This window comes from Pholcus phalangioides, unplaced genomic scaffold, assembly GCF_987345545.1.
Source record: "Pholcus phalangioides strain wild (caught in Gottingen) unplaced genomic scaffold, Ppha-v1.0 ptg000007l_1, whole genome shotgun sequence".
Classification (NCBI taxonomy): Eukaryota; Metazoa; Arthropoda; class Arachnida; order Araneae; family Pholcidae; genus Pholcus; species Pholcus phalangioides.
The window spans coordinates 14242757-14250333 of record NW_028301600.1 but is presented as its reverse complement, the minus strand read 5'-3'; positions in this window follow the sequence as shown (position 1 = coordinate 14250333).

The following is a 7577-nucleotide window of genomic DNA, read 5'->3' as shown; positions in this document are numbered from 1 at the left end:
GACATCATCCCCTTTGTTCATAAAAAGCGATCAGGATCGATCGCGCTCCCTCTGGTTCACGGATAGCGTGGGGTATCGTTATCTTGGAAAGAAAAGAGCATTCAGAGAGTATAAAAGTGGACGAGGTGACCTGTCATTGTTTACTGATAAAAAAATGTCGTTGAAGAAAGAAATAAGGGTTAGTAAAAGGAAGTTGAATCTAGGTTGGCAGATAGCATTGGGTCTGACAGAAAATCATTTTTCAGATACTTCAATAATTGATGTAAGAGGACACTCCCCCCCCCCCCCCCGATAGAAGGGTCTAAGGTAGAGAGCAGTGTAGGTATGTATAGCACTTTCAATGACTTTTTCGCATCAGTATTTAATAGGAAAAACTATATTAAATGTACATGCCTTGGGGTAATAAAATCCTCAAAAATATTCAAATACAAATACCACAACAGGCAAAATGCCCAGCGAGGTGGCTGAGAAAAAGATGCCCATAACAAATATGGATGTCATATATTACAAAAATAAAGCAACCCAATTAAAAATGTAATTAGAAACATTATAAACAATATATACACATGATAAAATATTATACAATGCCCATAAAGAATACTTATGGTTGTCTTATTCTAAGTATGAATAGCTTCTCGATTTACCCCAACATGTTTATCATACTTCTTTTTAAACGTGTCAATTGTGTAACAATTTACTACCTCCGGGGGTAAGCTATTCCATTTATTGACAACCCTATTAGAGAAAAATTCCCCCTGCGACACCATAACCTTGCATTGTCCCTTACCAATCGATACTGGTGTTCCCTTGTAAAATGGGAGATATGGCGGTCTTAAATCTTCTAAAAAATATATGTGCAAGCAAAGCACCAGAACCAGATATCTATCCTAGGGTCCTCGGGAAATGTGCTAATGAATTGTTGGGGTCATTCGCACAGATTTACAGGAGTAGTGTTGCTGAGGATATCAGCCCAACGGTTGCTAATGTGGTTCCGATATTTAAAAAGGGTAGTAAAGAAGCTATGTTCAATTATCGTAAAGTGAGTTTGACGAGCTCTCTCTCCAAAATTTTGGAAATTATTATCAAAAGGCAATTGGTGAAGTGGATAGACGAGAATAATATATTATCGTATAATCAGCATGGGTTCAGAAAGGGGAAGTCATGTGTAACTAACCTCCTTTGCTTCTATGATTGCGTGACTAAGGCTTTGGGTAAGAGCAAAAATGTCGACGTTGTTTATCTTGATTTCCAGGAGGTTGCAACATTTCATTTGCATGCTCAGTGTTTGCATTCAGTTTGCATTTTTAGTGTTTCCCAATATTGAATCATTGTACGGATGACAAAAATGAAAGACACTGCTTCTATTTACAATCATTTATTCAACAATGTTAAATTTTTTTTAGTTTTCCACAAAATAAGGTTTAGGCTTGATTATCGCGGTAACAATTTTTTTTCTTAATGTTAATATTGAAAGTTCAACAAAATGGTTCGTTCTCACCGGTTCTGTCCGTCCTCACGCGCTTCTCATCACGACGAGAATTACAACTTCTCGGTTTATTAGAACAGTCTGGCCGTCTCCCAGCGGTGCAGGTACAGCAGGAAACCCGAGTCGATGAGTCCAAGGACAACGTAAACAGACCCCTGTCCTTTACGGCAAGTTCATTCGACAGGAAGATTCACAGAGGCATTCCGGTCAGGCTACCGATCAGACCACGAAACGACGAGCAGGAAGAAAGGCAGAGTGACTGGAACGGTGTCTAAGCACGCTACGACATTTTCAGTACATGATGATGATTGAGAGGCGACCCGGCGCACAGTACTCGGGACGGAACTTCTCATTAACCGGTAATAACTAGAACGAATGCGTTTAAACGGATAAAATGTGAAAATGCGCCTTTTCCCAGCACAGCCCTGGTATTTCAATGAAACGATTTCCAGCATCCATCGTCACAGGCAGAAATTTCGTTCGGGGGGGGGACCACTTTAATTTGGGGGGGGGAACCAAAGTGACAGAACAATGGATTTGGCCATCTTTTTCCCTTTTTTCGGTCATTTTCTCACATTTCGGGGGGGGGACTAGACCCCCAAGTCCCCCACCTCGCTACGCCCTTGCATCGTCACAACGTCCAATCAAAACATAGGATCGGCTGCTCTGGAAAATTTGCATATTACGGTGACAGACTACATCTTATGTGCATAACAACGCAATGTAAAACAATATTGTAGAATAATGTGATACGGACACTCGGGCAATACAAAACAAACAACTAGACCTACTACCAGGGCCGCAACTAAGGGGGAGCAGGCGGGCCTCGTTCCCCGGGCGCTGGACTAGAGGGGGCGCAAATTTCATTCTCAAACCTTACCTTCAACATTACAAGGGGGCACCAAAATGGGCACTTGTCCCGGGTGACAAAGCATCCAGTTGCTGCCCTGCCTACTTACTACACATTGAAGAATTTCATGATGGTATTGACCGCAAGGTGGTCCATGGCATCTGACGGCATGAAGGTAAAATGTTACTTTCATATATAATTATATTTGTAAAAACATACATAATTTAATTTTACGTAGCACATTTATGTTATATTTTATATTATCACAGCTTAACCGAGTTAGACGATGACTCTGCAAGGTTCCCACCAGCGATCCGCGAGACCCTACGATCGGGAGAGGTAACAAGACGAACCTCCAAGATCCCCACACAGGTGTTAACGGAATTTAGATGGGACATCGACAGCCCGACCTCTGGTCCCGTTCTCGCCCGACAACCGGGAGACCCCACCCCCTAACTGCCAGACTTAGCGCGCCCGAGCCGGAATGCCAGTGGTACCTCGGGTGGTTTCCGGTAGCAGAGCGGTCCCTGGGGTCTAAACTAGAAATTTAATTAAAATATGGAATTTGTGAAGTATTCTAGGTCGTCATGTTACAAAGGCATTCGATCGGGTCCAACATGGAACTCTTAAAGCATTCACATGAGATTGGGATAGTGGCTAAGAGATAGGTCACAACAGGTTATGGTGAATAGGCAGTCCCGTAGATTTTTGACGGGGCAGGTCCCCGCAATTTTGTTCGGAAGGGGACCCCTTTCTTTTCGAGGGGGAACAAAGTGGTGAAACAATAGATTTGGCCATCTTCTCCCCCTTTTTCAGCCATTTGCCCGCATTTCGGGGGGTAGAGACCACACACCCCCGCTACGGCCGTGTGAATGGGGAATTGTCTAGAATTAGACAGGCGTCACAAGTGTAGTTCCTCAAGGAAGTATCCTTGGTCCCACACTTTTTCCCTTTTTATCGAAAAACTCAATCAGGGTATCAATGGGATTGATAGCAAATTCGCAGATGACGTGAAGCTGATTGGGAATCAAAGCGATAGGGAGTTGCTCCAGACCAATTTACAGGATTGCAGCATAAGCAAATGAATGGAGCATGGCATTCAGCTTTAACAAGTGCATGATTGCTCATTTTTGGTTCAAACAACCCATATTTCTGTTACGAGTTGAGTGGTGTCACAATCCCAGATGCAACTAGGGTCACAGATTTGGAAATTTTCATTGATGAGCGGCTTAGGTTTTCTGAACATTGTTCAGTGGTGATCAAAAAAACTTTTATATAATACTCGGTCTCATTTTTAAAAAGGTCTCTGTGTTCTCCTAAAGTCATTCTTCTACTTTTCTGAGGCTCAGTTCATCCTGAAGTGGAGTATGCTGTAAGGTTTTGGAGATTATACCTACAGAAAGACATAGACTGAGTTGAAGGGGTGCAGAGAAGAGCTAACGTGTCTTTGTTGGCACACAAGGCTTGAGTTATGAAGAGGGACTTAGTTTTTTAATGTTTACATTGGAAGAACACAAGTATTGGAGATATGATCGAAATGTTAAAATTTTTTGATGGGATGGATAGGATGGACCATGAATTATTAATATGTTGTCAATTGACTGCTTTGACAAGAGGACGTCAGTATCGATTAGTAAGGGACGATTCTGTTGGAATAATATCATTCCCCCCCCCCTTTTATTGTGTGTGTATTCATGTTCTTTCCCCATATACGCAACTTTTCCCTCTTTCGGGGACTCTTTTTTTCCCCTCTACTTGACCGCTGCTGTATGATAGTTATTCTCTTTGCTTGTATTAAATGTCGTTCGTCTGACTAGACGTGTGCTTGGTTTCTCTCTTTTTTTTTGTCACTGTCTCTTTCCCTTCCACACTCTGCCCGCCCACAGATTCTAGGTTGTGGCGTCACAGGGAATTTTTCTTTAATAGGGTTGTTAATAAATGGAATAGTTTACCCCTGGGGTTAGTAAATGCTAACACAATTGACATGTTTAAAAAGAAATATGATTAACATGTTAGGGTAAATCGAGAAGTTATCCATACTTGGATAAGACAACCATAAATATTTTTATGGGCATTGTATTATATTTTGTCATGTACATACAGTCTTTATAATTGCATTTTTAATCAGGGGGTTGCTGTATTTTAGAAATATGACATCCATAATTGTTATGGGTATCTTTTTCTCAGCCACCTTGTTGGGCATTTTGCCTATTGTGGCCTCAAATTTGTATATTTATTTATATTTTCACTCTCAAAACTGGTACATAGTGATTCCTGAATACATTTTTTGAGTATTATTTAAATTAGAACCCACGCCTCTACGATGAATGGTTGATCAGATAAAGACAGAATTAGGACTTACAGGTTACCCTGTGTACTATATATGTCCCTATAAATCTCTTATCTATGAGGAATATATATTGGCTCTTTGCGAATGTGGAGAAATGGAAAATATCACCACATGCGTCTACGGTTTAGAGCAGTGGTTCCCAACCTTTTTCAGCTCGCGTACCACCAGTTGGCTCGGTTCCTTTCCGCGTACCCCAGACCCCAAATCCTCCAGATTGGAGTTTCTGTTTCACCCATTGCTGATTCCAAAAACTTTTGTAAAATAGGTATATGTTGAACTAAATTAAATGGTTTATTTTTTCATTACATAGTTTTTTATTTTTGAAGTAAGCAAACAAATTAACACAAAGATTTGAAAAAAAATATTAATGTGGTATTTGGGGCTGAATTGAATTACAAAGTTTTGAAAAATTAAGTTCAAAAGAGGATTAATACAAACTCAAATCCGGAGCTGTGTTCAATTTGCTTTTATATTTGTTTTTTATGTAAGTATACGAAGAAAACGCCCTTTCAACAAGCTCCGTGATAACAAACGGCAATCAAAACATTATGGCTTTTCTAGAAAGTTCACTATATTCGTCACCATAACGAGCCCAAAAACTGACTAGGTTCACCATTCTATCTTTTAAGGGAATCTTCAGAGGGGTATCTGATGTGAGCTCTAGCAATTTCTCCTTTTCTGGAATCGACAATGAAGCCGGTTCAAAATACTCTTCTTTGAAAGGATTAGATGTCCACCGATCACCCATTTCTGGCTCTGAAAAATTATTTTCAAACGAGGATTTGAATCCTTCCGAGTGACCGACTGTTAAATTTAGCTCGGCTTGTGACAAGAAATCGTGAAGTGTTTCAAATACTTCCGAAAAAGAAGGTCTACCTCGTGCCGAAGTTCGAACAGCAACGTCAGGACAACCACCTAACTTCGGTGTGCAAAAGCAAAATGTTGTATAGGTTGTGCATGTCTTCACACAACAATTTAAATAATTTGTAGTGGATAGGATTCACCTTGAAAAAGTTGACAACCTTGATCGCTTCATCAAAAGCGTTTCGCAAATTTGGAGGCAACGGTTTCGATGCAAGGATCTCAACATTGTCTGTGAATATAGCAATAAGTCCATTTCATTTTGGGAGCGGCTTCTGCCACGTGTGCACGACGGCCTGAGCAGCAACCTTCCGTGGATTTTCCTCCATCTGCGGTGAGCCCAACGCGTTTTGACCATTGAATTCTTCTTTCAACGAAATAATAATTAATTACTTCAAATAAAGTCTTTAAAAGTCATATGACCCCTTTGATGGGTGACAAATAAAAAGATTTACTTTGAATTCTCTTTTAAGTACTTAGCAATTATAAGTAGCACAGAATATTGTGCAACATCTGTACTTTCGTCGACTTGGATAGAAAAAAAATTCACAATCTTTGACGTGACTTATGACTGTGCTCTCAACATCGTCTGACACGTCCTGTATTCTTTGAGATACCATATTATTTGACAGAGGTATTAAACTCATTATATGAGCACTTTCTTCTGCAAGCGCATGCATCTCACTGCAACTTTGATGCACAGTGCAAATTAAATTTTCACCAATGGTGTGATTTTTTCCTTGTCTCGTGATACGATACCTAATGTGGTAGGAGGCATTGGTAGCTTTGACAGAATCACTTTTGGCAGATTCAAAATATGTTTACAGGTGCACGGTACTTCATATTTTGGTGTTTCAGTCAACTTCAGCTTCGAACCCTGGTTCGGGCATGGATGTTTACTAACACTAACAAATTTCCTGGACGGATCATGCTGATCCCTTGGGAATACGTGATCACGTTATTAAAAAAAAAGGTTGACGTAAAATATTGCAGGCATAACACATGCCTCTTACAACGCCTCAATGCAAACACCCACAACAGAAGTTAAACACAAGAAGAATAATTAGTTCTTCGTTTTCATGCATAGCCCCCGGCATGTGTCAACAATCAAATCTAAAACGCAGAAGAAAAATGAGCCAAGAGGAAGGAGTGCGCGAATCTGGGTCATAGGTTGGACACAGCAGGAGGAGGGTGGGCCGATCCTTTCAGGGACGCAACCCCTCTGTTATAGAAGATTTTATTTATTGGGAGAAAGGTTAATATATATTGCTACTGAAAATATTAGTAAAAACCTCTACCTACTTTTTAAAATTCTTTTTAATCTTTTGTAATTCTTTTGTTGTTTTTTTAGATGGGTGGCCGCCATTACCATTTTCTTTTCGCGTACCCCCTGTTGGGAACCACTGGTTTATAGGAAAACAATACCAAACAATATTCTGTATTGTAACCCACCCATCAACATCTATACAGTTGTCTTTGCTTCAATTTGATTCTCAGTCTCCATCAATTGTTATAATGTCTTGTCTCTGCATCTGTTTCTCATGTGTGTTCAATGTCATTGCACACAAACAAAAATACGAAACGTCAACTCTCGTCCAAAGAAATGAGATTATTAAAACACTTGAGAAAGGCAGGAAATATTGGTTTACCTTGTCACAGAATATCCTCCCCCCGGTACAACCCCAGTTTTTTTTTTTCCACCAATGGAAATAATACAGTTCCAGGTAAAATTGCATTTTTTTGTTACACAAAAGAAATGTGCAGATTCATTATGCAATCATTTCAGTGAAGTTATAAAATATTATAATATAACATCCTAAATTCTCTTATAAAGGTCAGTTCATTTTTGGCTTTACATGACATTTTCTTAATAACAATCTGGTGTACAAAGGTTTAAATAATTTTAATGCATTGTTTTTTGGAAGACTTAACAGATCAAGAGTAAGCTGAATTACTGTAATGTGCCAGATTAACGAGAGTCTACTGTACACCAAAAGAACATTGGCAAATATTGTGCTATAAAAACAGAT